This window comes from Rhodamnia argentea, chromosome 11 (assembly GCF_020921035.1).
Source record: "Rhodamnia argentea isolate NSW1041297 chromosome 11, ASM2092103v1, whole genome shotgun sequence".
Taxonomy (NCBI): Eukaryota; Viridiplantae; Streptophyta; class Magnoliopsida; order Myrtales; family Myrtaceae; genus Rhodamnia; species Rhodamnia argentea.
Genome location: NC_063160.1, coordinates 10,247,518 through 10,267,046, shown reverse-complemented (window position 1 = coordinate 10,267,046; position 19,529 = coordinate 10,247,518).

Genomic DNA, 19,529 nt, shown 5'->3' with positions numbered 1-19,529 from the left:
GCCGTTCACTCACTCATTAACAAAACGACGTCGCACCACCTAACTAAACGGACGGTCAAGATCTAACCTAGATCTAATCTAAACCGTTCGTCCTATCTCTGCTAAAACGACGCCGGATCAATTAAGTGCGCGGACGGCTAGGATCTAAACCAAACTTAATCTCATCCGACCGTTCCAAAACTGCTCTAAACGACGACGCATCGCTCATATGAAACGCCACCGTTTTGCATTTTCCGTATTTTCTATCTAATATATGAAATTTCAGAAAATATAAAAAGACGATCCAACGGCCGAGAATCAAATCTCCCTAATTATCTCGGCCGTTGGATCAAGGCCGAGCCGGCTCGCTCGCGCCAACGGTCGAGCCGACTCAACGCGAGCCGGACCAATGAGAGCTCGACACCTCGGCTCTGTTGACCCGCTGACTTCCACCTCAGCATCTTCTTCAACCTCGCGACGACACTCAATGGACGGCCAGAAATGATCCCGCGAAATCTGACGGTGAGATCTCGCCGGATCGACGCGAAACCACCGCCAATGGACTCGACTCATCCCTCGGATCGATATATCCAAAAATCAAAGAGTTTCATCCACGGAATCTACACTATCCAAGCTCGCATAGGTTTGATTTCGCAGAACTCGATTTCACAACACGGAGCATAACTATCTAATTCAAGCTTCAAGAACATTCAAATGAGGTTAGGAATACTTACCTCGGGCTCCGATCGAGCCCGAAGCTGCCGGATTCGCCTGGCCGAAGTCCGACCAGGTCGCGAAGTGATGGAGGCTCGACTCGGGGTTTTCACGCGTAATCAATGCAAAATGAAGATGCGATCGTGATTAGTGATGTATAAGGATGAAAACGCCCACATTAATTGAAGAAATCATGCTCGCAGAAGTAAGATGCCATGTGTGTACGGTAAAAGGATGTGAAGCTCGACTTACCCGATATGGAGGTTTGAGGCCAAGCGAGCTGTCGTGATCGTCTTCTGGAAGTTCAAAGAAGCTTCTGGCGGTGGTCCGGTGGCCTGATTTGGCCTGAATCGGCGGCGGCGAAGTTGCGGATCCTCGGTGCGCAACTTGAGCTCAAGCTTTGCGCGAGAGCTTCTCTCTCTATCTCTCTCGCTTTCTCTCTCTATTCGGTTCTTGGACGAGCACGAATGAGCCTCCTCCCGTTCTAGAATCCTCTTGACTATTTATACCCAATTTTTTAAACAACGTGCGCGCGGGTGAAGCTTGGCCGAGAGATCCTCACGTGTGCCCACGTGACTTTAGGTCGCCGGACGGCGACGGAGTTAGTTGCTATTCCGTCCAGGGCCGTTTGGCATCCGTTTGAGCTTAAACGAGTGTGAATTGCCCTTGAATTTGAGAATGTTGACTTCCGCCGCACCGAGCCTTTGACCATCAATTCCGGCCACCTCCGGCAGCCATTGGCCATGCCGCGCGGTGGCAATTGACGCGGCTGTCCCAATGAACAAAAGCCCTAGGTCAATTGGATCAATTAGGCACGAATTGACCTTCAATTTGTCCATTGAATCTCGGCTTTAAAACCTGCAAAATGCACGAGCTCGGTGAAGAAGATGATGTATTGTTCTGGACCGGTTCGACCGGTCCGACAAAGGGTTAGGCCGGTCCGAACCGGTTCGGACGGTGAATTTTGTGAATTTTTCAAAATTAAATGAAATTGAGTGGGAATTTTTGCAATTAAACCTCAAAATTGGACTTAGGACCCTGAATATTATCTAAAAAAGTGGTTTTGCCCAAAATTTCCCATCAATTTATACAAAACCCCCAAATTTTTCAAAATTCCCAATTTGGGGAAAAGTTCAATTGAAGACCAATTTGATCAAATTGGACCACGAGACCCATTCCAATCGATTTAGAATGCATGAAAACATAGGGGGACAGTCCAATTTTACTATGATAGTCCCTCAATTAAAAGTAATTTCAAAAATTGGCAAATTGAGGGACTAAATTGCAAAGAATTTGGGATCTTGTGCAATCGGTGCAATTCGCGCAATTGAGAGTGTAATTAATCAAATTGAAGTTCAAAGGGACTGCAATTGAATGTCTAGACTCTAAATGTGCAAAAATTGCAAATAAAAAGACCGAATTGGTATTTTTTATGCAAATTCAACCTTAGGCATTATGAAGAAACACCTAAAATTGAACTCAATTTTTGATTTTTCTTGAGGTCAATATGAAAAGGGAATTAAAATAAAAATATTGGGCATTTGTGTGTATTTTTGTGACATCGAAAAGTATTTTTCATGAATTTTCTAATATTTTCCTATTTTTCGAAAATATTAAAAAATGTGAAAAATATGAAAAATTATTTTTTGTTCCAAATTGGTTCCTTAGGCTTGGCCAAGGCTTCCAATGTTGATTTTTAATTTTTTTAATTAATTTTTTTTTGCTTTTTTTGTGGATTTTTAGCGAATTTTTAGAAAATAAAACTAAAAGAAAATTGATTAAAAATCGTGTGTCAACAATCATCGAGTGGCTGGAGGATGATTTCCCCACCCCTGAGTAAAAGGCTCTTTCTGAACTTTATCTTTTAATGCATTTTGATTACTGCATTTATTTTCAAAGCTTTTCGTTATTTTAGCTCCCTCCGGGTCACATGCCGCGATCCGAGAAGTGCGATCTTGTAAGGCTCTTAGTTGCATCTATTAATGAAAATCATCTCAAGTTTTATTACAGACATGTAGAACAACGGATTGGTCCAATGATGACAATTGCTTATGCTGTGAAACTTGAGGCCTAATCCGCCATATGATCTTGAATTTTAAATGGCTTTTTTTTTAGAACAAGGATGTCCGAAAAGTTATGGACTAGTTCTCTTTCCTTTTTCTTCAAAATTGAATTCGAAAAATGTTTTCATGGTAAAAATCATGCATTCTTTAATTTTGTCATCTTTGAATACTAACCTTTCATGATGCATTTCGGGCATGTCATCCCACCCATGCATAACAGGTTAATATGTGACTCAGATCGGCTCGACGATTATGCATATGAAATTGATATAGAAGAGGTTGATGTAAGCGATATCAAGAGGGAATGAGATTGTTTCGAAGAGTCCAAGCCTCCTATCTCCGAAGAGCCCATCACTATTAATCCGGGAGATCCTACTTGCGTTAAAGAGTTGAAAGTGGGAGGACACCTATCTGCAGCAGATGTCTTAAGAATGACGACATTGCTCAAGGAATATCAAGATATTTTTCGCCTGGTCATACGCCGACATGCCAGGTTTAGATCGTGAAATAGTGGAGCATGCTCTACCCACAGATCCCGCTTGCACACCCGTTAATCAGCCATCTAGAAGAATGAACCATGAATTGGCAGATAAGATCAAAGAGGAGGTGATGAAGCTCCTCAAAGTTGGATTTATTGAGGCTGTCCCATACGCCGATTGGGTCGCCAACATCGTGCCGCTTAAGAAGAAAGGCGGGAGAATTAGGATATGCGTGAATTATCGGGACTTGAACAAAGCTAGTCCGAAAGATGATTTTCCTCTACCGCACATTGATGTGCTTGTCGATAGCATTGCGGGCTTTGAACTATTCTCCTTTATGGATAGATTTTCGTGGTACAACCAGATCATGTTAAAAGAAGAAGATAAGATCAATACCTCATTCACTACACAATGGGGGATCTTTTGGTATAAGGTCATACCCTTCGGATCGAAAAACGCAGGGGCAACATATCAGAGGGTTATGGTAGCCCTTTTTCATGACATGATACATAAGGAGATGGAGGTCTATGTGGATGATATGATCGCCAAATCCAGACCTGGAGAAGACCATATTCAAGTGCTAAGGAAATTATTTGATCGATTGAGAAAGTACAAGCTCAAGCTGAATCCTGCGAAATGCGTATTTGGCGCAAGATCCGGAAAACCGCTTGGATTTGTCGTAAGCGATCATGTAATCGAAATCGACCCCTCCAAGATCAAAGCTATATGGGAAATAGGGACTCCCTCCACTGTTAAAGAAGTAAGGGGTCTACTGGGAAGATTGAATTATATATCCGGATTCATATCGCAGCTGTCAGAAACGGCGAAACCCTTTTTCAAGCTCTTGAAGAAAGGCGCAAAAGTGAAATGGGACGCTGAATGTCAACAAGCGTTTGAGAATATCAAGGGATACTTGGTACAACCTCCAAGATTGGTACCTCTTATCCCTAACGTTCCTTTAACTCTATATCCGACAGTTCATGATGAATCCTTGGGAGCTTTATTGGCTCAAACTAACCCCAAAGATCGAAAGGAACGAGCTATCTATTATCCGAGCAAAAAATTCACAACATCCGAAGCCAAGTACTCGTCGGTGGAAAGGACTTGCGTAGCACCGGTTTGGGTCCTCCATAGGTTGAGGCAGTATACTTTGCACTATCATATCCAATTGGTCACCGAGAATGACCCTATCAAATATCTCTTGGAAAAACCAGCTTTATTGGGAAAGATGGCCAAATGGCAAGTACTTCTTTCGGAATTCGACATTAAAACCTCTCTCCAAAAATCTGTCAAGGGAAGAGCAATTGCTGAAATGCTAGTTGAAAATCCCCCTAAAGATGTTTTAGAGCAAAACAAAGGAGATCAAATCTTGAACATATCCGAAGATAAATGGACAATATACTTTGATGGCGCCGTGAATCTCACTGGATCGGGTATCGGGGCAGTTTTAATATCCCCCGAAGATCAGCATTATCCGGTCTCAGCCAAGTTGGTATTCCCATGCACCAACAACATTTCTGAATATGAAGCTCGCATACTAGGACTACAATTGGCCATCTCATTAAAGGTGAAGAAGCTCTTGGTATATGGAGATTCCATGCTAATCATCTTACAAACTCAAGGAGAGTGGAAGACAAAAGATCCCAAGCTTATTCCTTATCATAAATACCTTGAAGAGATCACTTTCGAGTACCTACCAAGAACTCAAAATCACTTTGCTGATGCTCTGGCCACATTATCGGCCATGTTACAAGTACAAGATGGCCTTGAGATAGAACCGTTAAGGATTGATATCCTTGAGCAACTCGCATACTGCATGGTCATCGAAGAAGAACCCGATGAAGAACCATGGTATCATGACATTAAGAATTACCTGCTGAAGGGCGAATTCCCGCAAGACAGTCAACCGAAAGATAAGAAATACATTAGCAAGATGGCTTCTAAATTCTTCCTCGGCAGACAGATCCTGTACAAGAGATCCTTTGATTCAGTCCTCCCGAGGTGTGTAAATGCCGAAGAAGCAAATCTCATTATGAAAGAGATTTATGAAGGGGAATGTGGGCCACATATGAACGGTCACCTCCTCGCCAAGAAGATCATGAGACTCGGATATTCTTGGATGACTATCGAATCAGATTGTAATCAACATGTGAGATCCTGTCATCAATGCTAAGTGTACGACGACAAGATAAATGCGCCGCCAACCGAGCTACGTCAAATGTCAGAACCCTGGCCATTCTCTATGTGGGGAATTGATATGATTAGCCCTATCAACCCAAAGGCCTCCAACGGACATCGTTTTATTCTGGTGGCGATTGATTATTTCACTAAATGAATTGAAGCCAACTCATATGCCAACGTTACTGCAAACAACGTGGCTAAATTCATCAAGCGAGATATCATATCAAGATATGGAGTTCCAAGAGCTATCATTACGGATAACGGCTCTAATCCGAACAATAAGGTAGTCGACCACTTATTGGATCAATTTAGGGTACGACACCTTAATTCTTCACCTTCCCGCCCACAAATGAATGGAGTCATGGAAACGGCAAACAAGAATATCAAGAAAATATTGGCCAAAATTGCTGAAAAATATAGAGATTGGCACGAAAGGTTGCCATATACTCTCATGGCCTACCGAACTTCGATTCGTACTTCAACTAGGGCAACTCCCTACTCTTTGGTATACGGTATGGAAGCAGTCTTACCAATAGAGGTAGAAATCCACTCTTTAAGGATCCCGTCTCAAGTAGAACTCACAGAGGATGAATGGAACCGGCAGAGACACGAACAGTTGAATTTGATTGATGAAAAACGATTGAAGGCTATCCGCCATGGTCAAAGCTACCGGAAGAAAGTGGCCAGAGCTTTTCACAAGAAGGTCGAGCCTAGAAATTTTGAAATACGGATGCTAGTTGTGAAGAAAATGCTCCCAAATGCTCAACACCTAGGAGGCAAATTCATGCCAAACTATGAAGGCCCCTACATGATTCAGAAGGTCTTATCCGGGGCAGCTCTTATACTTGTAAACATGGATGGAAAAGAATTGACGAGTCCAAGAAATTCAGATGCCGTGAAGAGATATTACCCTTGAAATAAAATCAAGCTTCAAAGCGATTGATGAGCAGATCTGAGTCACATAAAGTTTTGCATTCGCATGACATTTGCATACATGCATTTGCATACGTTTGTATTTTGCGGGTAAACTGGGAATCACGAAGAACCTTGCAGAGTAACCGATCAAAACAGGGAAGTTATTTGTTATTTTGGATTACTGATTTTGAATATCTTTGACTGATCATTTCCTCTTGTTTGTGCGGGGAACAAGAATCGACATTTGAAGAAGACAAAAGGAAGTCGCTTCGGGATTTGAAATTTTGAACATCTTTAATTGATTGATTCATTTTGTTTTTACAGGAAACGGGAGTCAACATCCGAAGGAGACAGGAGGAAGTCGCTTCGGGATTTGAAATTTTAAACATTTTTAACCGATTGATTCCTTTTGTTTGTGCAGGAAATAGGAATCAACATCCGAAGTAGATGGGAAGAACTCGCTTCGGGATTTGAAATATTGGATATCTTTAACTAATCGATTCCTTTTGTTTTTACGGGAAACGGGAGTCAACATCCGAAGAAGACAGGAGGAAGTCGCTTCGGGATTTGAAATTTTGAACATCTTTAACCGATTGATTCCTTTTGTTTTTACAGGAAACGGGAGTCAACATCCGAAGGAGATAAGAAGAAGTCGCTTCGGGATTTGAAATTTTGAATGTCTTTGAACCGACAGTTTCCTTTTATTTTTACAGGGAACATGAGTCAATATTTGAAGAAAACAGGTTTGAGGTTCTCCTCTTTTATGAAGTATTTTCATACACTGTCATGCTTAAAAATTTAAAAAAATTCGGATTTGTAAAGCCATAAGGCCCTTTAAAAAAAAAAAAAACATTCCTTCCAAATTACAGAAACATCTTTTGAATATACCTTTTAATGAGAACCTTTTGCGAATGATGAATTTTGATGAAAACGCCCCGGGTTTCTATAAAAGGGTATGTTTTGAAAGCTTTTCAAAAGAATGATCCTTCAGATGAAAAAAGGCAAACTTCATCCTCAAACACGTCCTTGATACACTGGAGCGATGAGTGAGAGTGATAGAGCGAAAAAGCTTAATTTTGGGGCGTAGGGATCATTCGCGGTGATTACATGGATTGAAATGAAGAAAGGCATTTCCATTTCAAAATTATCCATATACATTTATATCCTTGATAACTAATCCGAGCCAAAAAGGAGAAATTTTCTGAATATAACCCTGTCAAGAACCACCCCACACTGGGGCATATTTGGAGGTTCATTAGATGATTCCTTGGAGAAAAGATCGGGTAAGACTTTATTGTGCTAACCTGCATCAATCTTTTTGTGATAGCTTGAGGTGATTTACGCGAGAGACTTGGAACACCTCAAAGTGAAGAAAAGCACTTCATTTCTATATCCCTAAACACTTACCCTTTGAAGAGCCGATTTGAGCCTTTGAATACTCATTTTTAAACCCTTGTTGGTGATCACCTCCCCACACTGGGGCAAACAAAGGAATTACCAGCAATAAGTCAAAAAGCATGATCGGAAGAATTTTTGATACTAGTCTCCGAAAGAGCCAGTCAATGCAAAAAATGACAAGAAACGAAAGGGCTAGAAAAAGCAAAGTGCCTGGTAAAAGCAAGGCCAAAGCCCATGAAAAGAACACCCCGAAAAGGGGCAAATCCTGAAGAAAAATCATCAAGATGAAAAGAGGAAAATCATCAAAGTCGATTAAAAAAAATGATCATGAATCTACTGCAAAAACAAATGAATGCTGGGAAAAATGTCAAGGTGATCACCAAAGTTCACCCCTCTTTTGAAAATATGGCCTTTCTTAAAGAGCCCACCTTAAGCTAAGATACAACCCGTCACCAAAACTTTTCTGATCTAAGAGGTGTTTCGGGTTTATGCAAGAAATCATACAGGAAGCTACCTCTTAAAGAGGTAAGTACAATCCTGTCTTATTATGTCTTCGGGGTTCTTGACTTGTAAACCCGAAGAAGCTATTTCCGATCAAAATTCATTTCTAAACTTTAAAATGAATATCATTTGATAAGCCTTTGACCCGGCCTATATTACGGTCCCTTTTAAAATGCCTTCTCCGATCGCTCGGATTGTATGCATCTCGAATGATCCCGAAACCTCGAGGTTAGGTTTCCTGTGAGCGAATTTGAATTTTAAGAAGAGCCTTCCCAAAATGGTGAGAAGCCGTCTTGGATGAAGGAAAATCCTTTTGAAAGACCTTCAAAATAACCTTTTTATAAAACACTTAGGATGTGTCGCTCAAAATCCATCCCTAGTGGAGATCTGAACTTGTGATTGGACGCATTTCCTTCACAATTATTCTTTGAAAATTTGTCTGGAATTCTTAAGTTTCTTCCCAGAACTTAGAATTGTCATTCTAATGATGTTTAATTGAACTTTCTGCAGGTTTCTTAGTGACCCCAAATCCTCGGAAAAGTTACATTTTAAAGATTTGACTAACTTTGATTCTCTGCAGTTCTTCCGGCATCCCCAGGTCCTCGGATCCCCAATTTGAAAATTTTGAAATAGGGTTTGAGCTTCTGTAGGTACACTAGTGAACCTAGGTCCTCAGATGGCACCCTCTCCTTTGAAAATTTGAAAATAGGGTTTGAGCTTCAGTAGGAACACTAGTAAACCTAGGTCCTCAGATGGCACCCTCTCCTTTGAAAATTTGAAAATAGGGTTTGAGCTTCTATAGGTACATTAGTGAACCTAGGTCCTCGGATGGCATCCTCTCCTTTGAAAATTTGAAAATAGGGTTTGAGCTTCTGTAGGTACACTAGTAAACCTAGGTCCTCAGATGGCACCCTCTCCTTTGAAAATTTGAAAATAGGGTTTGAGCTTCCGTAGGTACACTAGTAAACCTAGGTCCTCAGATGGCACCCTCTCCTTTGAAAATTTGAAAATAGGGTTTGAGCTTCTGTAGGTACACTAGTAAACCTAGGTCCTCAGATGGCACCCTCTCCTTTGAAAATTTGAAAATAGTGTTTGAGCTTCTGTAGGTACACTAGTAAACCTAGGTCCTCAGATGGTACTCTTCTTAAATAGGTGAAACCCCTTTGTTACAAGGGTGAACCTCTCTTCTAGACGGTGAGTACCTTCTTAGAGGAAAACCGATCTGCTTTTTAGATGGTGAGTCCATTCCTAGAGGATAGCTAATCTCTTTTAAATAGGTGAAACCCCTTTGTTACAAGGGTGAACCTCTCTTCCAGACGGTGAGTACCTTCCTAGAGGATAACCGATCTGCTTTTTAAATGGTGAGTCCCTTCCTAGAGGATAGCCAATCTCATTTTAAATAGGTGAAAGCCCTTTGTTACAAGGGTGAACCTCTCTTCCAGACGGTGAGTACCTTCCTAGAGGAAAACCGATCTGCTTTTTAAATAGGTGAAACCCCTTTGTTACAAGGGTGAACCTCTCTTCCAGACGGTGAGTACCTTCCTAGAGGAAAACCGATCTGCTTTTTAAATGGTGAATCCGCAGAGGATAGCCAATCTCATTTTAAATAGGTAAAACCCCTTTGTTACAAGGGTGAACCTCTTTTCCAGACGGTGAGTACCTTCCTAGAGGAAAACCGATTTGCTTTTTAAATGGTGAATCCCCGGAGGATAGCCAATCTTGTTTTGAATAGGTGAAATCCCTTTGTTACAAGGGTGAACCTCCCTTACAAATCTTCAAACCACTGTTCGATACCAAACGGACGCCGACCATCATAAAATCGCACCAAACCGTTCAAAGGTAATTCCATGCAATCATTTTCTCAACCTCAGATAAAAAAATCTCAGATCACAAACATGTGAGCTACGGGTAAATCTCTCTCTCTTTCACACAAAATGAGCATGAGTTGGAAATAATTCCCCGCGGAGTCAAAAGCTATAAATGGCAAAGGTAAGGCAATTGGATGTCAAGACTAGTTTTTTTTAGATTTCTCCCCAGCAGAGTCGATTAAGGATCCAGGTGTCACCTTGTCTTTGAAAGCAACCTCTAACCGAGATTACTTTCAAAGAGGAGCAGCTGTTGACACACGATTTTTAATCAATTTTCTTTTAGTTTTATTTTCCAAAATCTAGTAAAAATTCACAAAAAAACCAAAACAATTAAAAAAATCAACATTGGAAGCCTTGGCCAAGCATAAGGAACCAATTTGGAACAAAAAATAATTTTTCATATTTTTCACATTTTTTTAATATTTTCGGAAAATAGAAAAATATTAGAAAATTCATAAAAAAAATACTTTTCGAGGTCACAAAAATACACAAAAATTTCCAATAATTTTATTTTAATTCCCTTTTCATATTGACCTCAAGAAAAATTGAAAATTGAGTTCAATTTTTGGTATTTCTTCACAATACCTAGAGTTGAATTTGCATAAAAAATACCAATTGAGTCTTTTTATTTGCAATTTTTGCACATTTTAGGTCTAGGCATTCAATTGCAATCCCTTTGAACTTCAATTTGATCAATTGTACCCTCAATTGCACGAATTGCGCGAATTAGACAAAAATCCCCAAAAGTTTTGCAATTTAGTCCCTAGAATTTTTAATTTCCGAAATTACTTTTAACCTAGGGACTATCATGGTAAAATTGGACTGTACCCCTATGTTTTCATGCATTTAAAATCGATTGGCATAGGTCTCATGGTCCAATTTGATCATTAGGGCACTCAATTGAACTTTTCCCTAATTTGCCAATTTAGAAAAATTTGGGGTTTTTGTGCAAATTGATAGAAACTTTTGGGCAAAAACACTTTTTTAGATAATATCCAGGCCCCTAAGCTCAATTTTGAGGTTTAATTGCAAAAATTCCCAACCAATTTTGGTTAATTTTGAAAATTTTGCAAAGAACACTGTCTGAACCGGTTCGGGCCGGTCCGATCGCTGGTCGGACCGGTCGAACCGGTCCAAACAGTGTCATCTTCCCCAATTTACCCGCGCCATTTGCAGGTTTGAACAGCAAATTTCAATGATCAAATTGGATATCAATTCGTGCCAAATTAAACTAATTGGTTTAGGGCTTTTATTCTTCGAGTTGAGGAGCGTCGATTCTCACCGACGGCATGGTCAATCGTCGTCGGAGAACGGCGACATTGCCGATCAAAGTCTCGGTCGTGCAAAAAAGTCAATACTCCCAATTCGGAATGCAATTCGTGCTCGTTTGGGGTTCAACGAGGGCTTAACGGATCGGGACGGAATCCTAACGATTCCGTCACCGTCCGGCGAGCCAAAACTCACGTGTTGGCACGTGAGGACAGCTCGGCAAAGCTCGCTTGTGCGCACGCGAATTTGAAAGCGAGTATAAAAGGGCTGAGAAGGATCTAGAGGAGGAAGAGGTTCATTTTGGCTCGCTCACAAACAGAATAGAGAGAGAAAGAGAGAGAAGTAAAGAGAAAGACTCCCGCATGAAGCTTTCGTCGGAGTTCCGAGAGCGAACTATAAATCGTCCGGCCGGTCACCTCAGGCCGAATTGAGGCACCGGACCACCGCTGGAAGCTTCCTTGGACTTCCAGAAAGCGATCGCCACCAACCTCGCCGCCCGAGACCGCTTGAATCGGTAAGTCAAGCCTTCAATATCTTCACCGCACGATCATGGCATCTCAACTTTACGAGCGTAATTCTTTCGATTATTGTGTGCATTTTCATCTCTGAACCTTACCGACCACGATCGCATTTGATTTTTGCATCGATTTCGCGTGAAAACTCCGAGTCGAGCCTTCTACATATCCCGGTCTAGCCGAGTGCTGGCCAGGTCTTTATAGCCTTTGCGAGCTCGATCGAAGCTCGAGGTAAGGGTTCTCAACTCTTGATTATGCTCACTTATGAATGAATCGACCTGTTATGCTCTGTGCTGCATGCTTGAACTTGGCGATGCCGAGACCGTGCGAGCTCGATTCCCGTTGATTTCGGGGATGAAATACTTTGATTTTTGAATATGTTGGTCCGCTTGATTATGCGAGTCGATCGGCGCTGGTTCGAGGTCATTCCGGTGAGATCTCACGGTTAGATCTCGCCGGAAGAGCCTCGGCCGTCCATTTAGGTGTCGTCGAGAGGTTGAAGACGACGATGATGTGGCGGGTCAAAGATGTTGACACTTGATTTTTAATCATTTTTTTTCTTTAGTTTTATTTTCCGAAATTCACTAAAAATTCACAAAAAATCAAAAAATTAAAAAATCAACATTGGAAGTCTTGGCCAAGCCTAAGGAACCAATTTGGAACAAAAAATAATTTTTCATATTTTTCACATTTTTTTAATATTTTCGGAAAATAGAAAAATATTAGAAAATTAATTAAAAATACTTTTCGAGGTCACAAAAATACACAAAAATATCCAATATTTTTATTTTAATTCCCTTTTAATATTGACCTCAAGAAAAATCAAAAATTGAGTTCAATTTTAGGTGTTCCTTCACAACGCCTAAGGTTGAATTTGCATAAAAAATACCAATTGAGTCTTTTTATTTGTAATGTTTTGCACATTTTAGATTTAAACATTCAATTGCAGTCCCTTTGAACTTCAATTTGATCAATTGCACCTACAATTGCGCGAAAACCCCCAAAAGTTTTGCAATTTAGTCCCTCTACTTGCAAATTTTTGAAATTACTTTTAATTGGGGGATTTTTATGCAAAATTGGACCACCCTTAGGGTTTTAACACATTCTGAATTGATTGGCATGGGTCTCATGGTCCAATTTAATCGAATTGACACCTAATTGAATATTTCCCTAATTTGGGCTATTAAGAAAATTTGGGGCTTTTGTGCAAATTGATAAGAAATTTTGGGCAAAATCACATTCTTAGATAATATCCAGGCCCCTAAGTCCACTTTTGAAGTTTAATTGCAAAGATTCCCAGTAAATTTTGATTAATTTTGAAAATTGCACAAAATTCACTGTCCGAACCGGTTCAGACCGGTCTGACCGCCGGTCGAACCGGTCCCGAACAGTGCATCTTCTTCCTCGCACGACGGTCCCATTTTGCAGATTTGGAAGTGAATTTTGATCAACAAATTGAGGCTCAATTCGAACTTAATTGGACTAATTATCTTGGGGCTTTTGATCCTCGGGTTTAGGGCCGTCGATTGCCACCGGCGGCGTGGCCAATGGCCGCCGGAGCACGGCGAAATCGCCGGTCAAAGGTTCGGCGCGGGCAAAAAGTCAACATTTCGCAAAATGCACAAATTCAAGCACAATTCGCGACTAACGGAGAACCAAACGGAGGATATCTTTACGCCCGTCGCCGTCCGACCTCCGGTGACCAAAAATCACGTGACAAACACGTGTAATTGTCACCGACTCAAGCTTGCCCAACGCGCCAAAAATTTGAAAGTTGGTATAAAAGGCTCGGGAGAATATTTGCTAAGAAGGAGGCTCATTTGCTCGCTCAAGTAATAGAATAGAGAGAGAAAGCGAGAGAGGAAGAGAGAGAAGCTCTCGAAGACGCCATAGACGAAGCTTCGGACCGAAGCTTCACAACTTCATCCCAGGCGATTCGTACCAAATTGAGGCAGCGGATCTTCACCGGAAGCTCGCCCGAGCTCAAAGGAGTCCATCGCACTAGCTCGAACGACCGAAAACCTCCTAGAACGGTGAGTCATCCACTAGAGCTTCAGATCGTGCATCAATGGTATATCATGCTCGTGAGTTCAATTCTTGCAATTAGTGTAGGCGTTTCGCTTCTTAAACATCACTAATCACGGTCGTATTTCATTCCCGCATTGATTTTACTTGAATCGCACGAGTCGAGCCTTCTACCTATCGCGATCCGGCCGAACGCCGGCCGGGCCTTTCCAGCCCACGCGAGCTCAATCAGAGCTCGAGGTAAGTCTTCTCGACCTCCCGTGGTGCTTCCGTGTGAAGGAATTAGCCTATTATACTCTATACTTCGTGATTGAATTCTGTAAATACGTGACTGTACGAGTTCAATTTGTGGTGATTCTAGGCATGAAATCGTGAGATTCTGAGATATGTTAATCTAGAGGTTAAATCGAGTCGATCGGCGGCGGTTTGAGGCCATTCCGGCGAGATCTTACCATTGGATCTCGCCGGAGAGCCCTCGGCCGTCCATTTCTGTGTCATCGCTAGGTTGAAGAAGAAGCTGACATGGCGTGGTCAAACGGTCGGCGGCTTACGTGTCGTCGTGTGATTGGCCTGGAGCATCGCCGACTCGGCTCGGCCGTTGGCGCAAGTGAGCCGAGTCGGCTCCGATCCGACGGTCCAAATAATTAGGCAAGTTTGATTCCGGACCGTCGGATCCAATTTTCGTATTTTTAGATATTGATATAATTGGAAGAAAATAGAAAATAAATGAAACGGTGCCGTTTAGTTAAGGTCCGAGCGACGTCGTTTAGAGCATAGACACGAATGCGTCGTCGTTTTTGGCATTGGATAGAACGAATGGCTGAGATTGAGTCTAGGATAGATCCTAGCCGTTCAAGGTTTTAATTGATACGGTGTCGTTTCACGTAGATAGGATAAAGCGTCACCGTTTTGGTATTAAGGAGAAATGGACGGCTTAGATCTAGTCTAGGATTAATCATGACCGTTCAAATGTATAAATGGATACGTCGTCGTTTTGTCCAAAGATCGAGTTGACGGTCCGGATCGATTCCAGTTTTAATCGTGGCCGTCCATTAAACGTATGACGCGGCGTCGTTTTCGTTAGATCGAGTCAACGGCTAAGATCGATGCTCGGATTGATCTCGGCCGTCCATTTTTTTTCTTATATATTCGGATATTAGGAATTAACATTAGAAAATCAAAAATATATTAGATAAATAGTAGGTGACGTCGTTTTTGAGTCTAGCAAGTCTTTGGGCGGTCTGACCGGGTTGACCGGTCGTTGACCGGTTTGACCCGGTCCAAAAAAATAATAAAAAATAGATAAAAATTTCTAAAAATCCCAAAAATGACAAAAAAAAATGCTTAGAAAATTCAAAAAAATTCCCAGATTTTCTCAAAAAATTCTAAAAATTTTCTATATCGATTCGGGACTCATAAAGTCTAGATCAAAAATCTTGAGACTTCGAGGGTCGATTTGTGTCGATCCGGAAAATTCCCAACATTTTTAGAAAATAAATAAAAATTCAAAAAAATTAGAAAAATTAGAAAAATTCCATAAAATCACAAAAAATGGGAAATGGTCACATTCAACTGGCCCGATCCCGATTTTGTGATTTTCGGGTCCCGAACCCCCAAAAAATGATCATTCTACCATTCCGGGCCTTCCGCCCCAAATTTTCCCGAACCATTCCCGGAACCCAAATTCGATATTTACGTGGGTCGATAGGGCCATTTTAGATATATTGAGCCTTGATTGATTGATTTTGATTGCTGGCGATACTATTGATTGCGCATTTAATTTTCATGATTGTGATTGATAAGACAAAAAATTCCCATCTGCATGAATACCTAGAACTGTTAGGGCCTACCTCACCCGATATCACATCCGCATGAATTCGTAGGTTAGAAAATCACTCGACATCGGTAACCGAAAGGGCGCCAATGTGAATCTTGGCGTAACCAAGTCCCCGGACCCAAAAATCTCGGGTTTTCGCAGAACCGCACGGTTTCTCCCGACCGCTTGGCGGGGTTTTCCGATCATACCCTCCAATAAATTGATCGGTGGCGACTTCAATTGCATGTACATATTGCACATGCCACCCGACTACACTAAGGTCTATTTCGATGAAATTTTCTCCGACATCGCGATTCGAGTAATGGGTCTTGGGAGAGACCTACGATCCTAAAAAAATCTCGCCGACAACCGGGGTTATATAAAAATTAAAAATTAAGGATCGGCTCGTTAACCCTCACTCACTTCCCGCGTATTTCCGGAGGAGGGTCACGACAGATTGGCGACTCCACTAGGGACATCGTCAATGGTTGCTAAACCGATAAGAGGACTTAAGCCGATAAAAAATGTTGATTGCTTTCTAACCCTATTTTCTGCGGATGCTCTTGAAGATGAGGTACGTCCACTAACAAAAAGTGTTAAATGTTGATGCAGATGGGAGTTATAAGGGGTGGCGTCTATGCTAACCTTTTTTGATGCGCATATGGAGTTTCGGGTTGTGTGTTTATTTATGCACATATTGAAGCGGTGTTTTGAATATAAATTGTTGTGCATGTTTTGCATATTTTGAGGATCACGACATTGTACACACAAACGCCTAAACCCGAGCCGTGAATCACCCTTATAAGTCGCCATAGATAGGGATCGGTATGCTAAGCTCCCGTGTTTGATTGCACTTGGGTTGACCATATTTGATCCCGCTCGCTATGCGAGATTGATGATCCTACCCACTTGTTGTTTGATTGCGCTTGTGGGCGGCTCATCGATTCGTATAGCGGGAGCCTCTTTAGGTCCATACCCGAGCCTTTTTGATTTCTTTAGAGTTGAACCTCACTTGTCTCATGCGCATGTGAAATGGACGGTTGGTATACCTAAAACCAAAAACCCAAAAAAAAGAGTAACATCCGTTGGTAAGGCTTTTTACCCTCTTTACTTTGAACTTGTAAATTTAAATTTTGCATATCATGCATTTTCACGACATGTCATCACAATTTATAAGATCGTTTAAGTGATTGGGATTGAAGGTCAAATTTTCCTTTTTAGGATAGATGGCGCCCCGAAGTCATATTGATGTCCCCGATATATTCACGTGGGAGCGGAGGACCATTCAACGCAAAGACCGAGTACCCGCTACTTTTCGAGTCTTTGGATTTGTCCATGGACGGGAGCTCAACGGACGGAACCGTATTCGTAGCGAGAGTTGCGATTATACACGATGTGCGCGCCATTTGGAACTCAAGCGCGAAAAAGAGAGAATTTGGGAGTTGTACATGAAATTGGCAAAGAAGCCTCATGCGAACAAAACGGCCCCAAAACATTCCCCGATTAAGAAGAAAGAAGTCATCACCATATCCTCCGATGATGAAGAAGATGTTGAGCTTCCCGATATAGTGGAAATCTCATCCGATGAAGACACTACTTCGACTATCTAGTTTAGTACGACTTTGGGGCATTTTCTAGGGTTCAATACATTGTGAGTCGATTATGTACTTCCATTGACATTTGTTGTCCGAACATCTTTAGATACTATCATGTCCTATCTCTTTCGACTTTATTGTACTAGACTTGTGAATTTTGTGAATGGACAAATTTGGAGTTGTAAAAACGACTTTTTACCCCGATTGCGCTTAAACGATCATAGTCAATTACATGCCATCTTTAGGTGAGATTAGGTCCATAATTACCCTATTTGGCTTATTTTGGGTCAAATGGGAGTAGTTGACCCTCATGTTACCAAAATATGACATGGAATTTGGTTAGTGCATTTGCATCACATATCATGCATATTCATATTAAATCCGTGTTAATTGACTCTAGGATCATCATTTTGCATTTTTAGATCATGGGGAATGGAGACATCAAAGTCATTCCAGTACCGCGCAAGGAGCTTTCTATATGGTGGGATCGTCTCGACATCATCAACAAAGCCTACGTCGAAGGGCGTTTGGGACGACTAGTGGACCCGATTAAGGTGGAATATCAACCGGCCCTTATTCAAGAGCTAGTCAAGGCATGGGACACGCGCACAATGATATTTAACTTCCAAGGTTTAGAATTGACCCCTACACTTGAGAAATACACCGCTTTTTTCGGGGCCAGGTTTGACGAACGTATAGCTCAACCCCCTTTAGACATGGACTCTACTCGTTCTTTATCGAGCTTTCTTCGTCTTAAAACTTCCGAGATAGAAAAAGTTTATAAGTCCAATTCTGGCAAATTCACATTCCGATTCCTTTTTGATAACTATTCCTCTCTACCCACCGAAACCGGTCATAAATCGGGAAAGGTATTCATTTTGGCTTTCTTTGCATTCGTCTTATTCCCAACTTCTAGAACTACCTTTGACCCTTCCATAGTCCATATAGCCAGATAAGCATGTTGTTGCTGGAATTATTCGTACATGATTTTAGTCGAGACCTTTCTCTCCCTAAACCGTTCCAAAACTTCCAAAAAGGTCGTTTTCCAAGCATCCAATGGACTACTCCACATGTGGTTTACTTCTCATATAAAGACCTTCCAACTCCGAGTAGGGTGTTACAAGATCAATGAGTACATTCATCCTCTTAGATCCTTCCTCAAGTGTCAATCTCTTGTACCCAAATACTCATTCAAAAAGTGGGTTGAGCTATTGGAAAATTTGAAGCCTAAACATGTTAGATGGCGTTTGACTTGGCCTAAGATCGTGGAGGCTCGCATCATTGGTGTTGAAGATAGCCCTATTCCGTTATTGGGATGTACTGGCGCCGTGGCTTATTACCCTATTCGTGTCGTGAGGCAATTTGGAGCTTTGCAAGAAGTACCGCCGGATGTTTGTCCCGGGATCTTCTCGTTTGACATGACACGAGGAAAGCTCACCAAGGAAGCAAAGAAGTTATATCGAGCTCGGATTAAGCTCATTCTCCACGCTTTGAAGAACTCCCCGTTGCAACAAGTTGAATGGCCGGATTATTTGGATGACGAGATGAACATTCATAGAGCCTCCAAGGAGTATATCTAGAAGTTTAAGGAGTATCGCCAATCAATGGTTGAGCCATATGTACCTGAGTGCGTATCTCCTCGCATTGAGGAGGTGGAGTTCTACGAGCCAGAGTACATAGTACCTTACGTACGGGGAGTAGAGCCGTACAATCCCGAAGATCTAGAGCAGTAGATGTCGGAAGAAGGAGAAGACCCATACCCGTGGGATTCCAATGGGTCAGAAGAGCAAGAAGAGTGGAAGCGTCCCCGACTTGGATAGATTCATTCCTCCATTTAGATTTCGCATATTTGTTATCTTTTGGACACTTTTAAACAATTTGGTCCGTAATAAATACATATTATTCCTTTTATGAGCATTTCATGCATACATATAGAAAGTTCAATTACCACGGATCAATGTCTCTAAATCCTTTAATATTTTCCATACCGATTTGATACTCCGAAAAACAGGTGAGTGATAAATACGAGGACTCGTAGCAAGACGCGCAAATTAAGAATGGAACAGGAAGAACTCGCACATCGCGTAGTCAATCTGGAGAACCAAATGAATTTGATCGCCACAATGGTGGCAGAGATGAAGGCGATGTTGATCGCTAGTCCAGGGAGATACCATGTTGATCCTAATTCTCAAGCCCTTACGGGCTCATCCG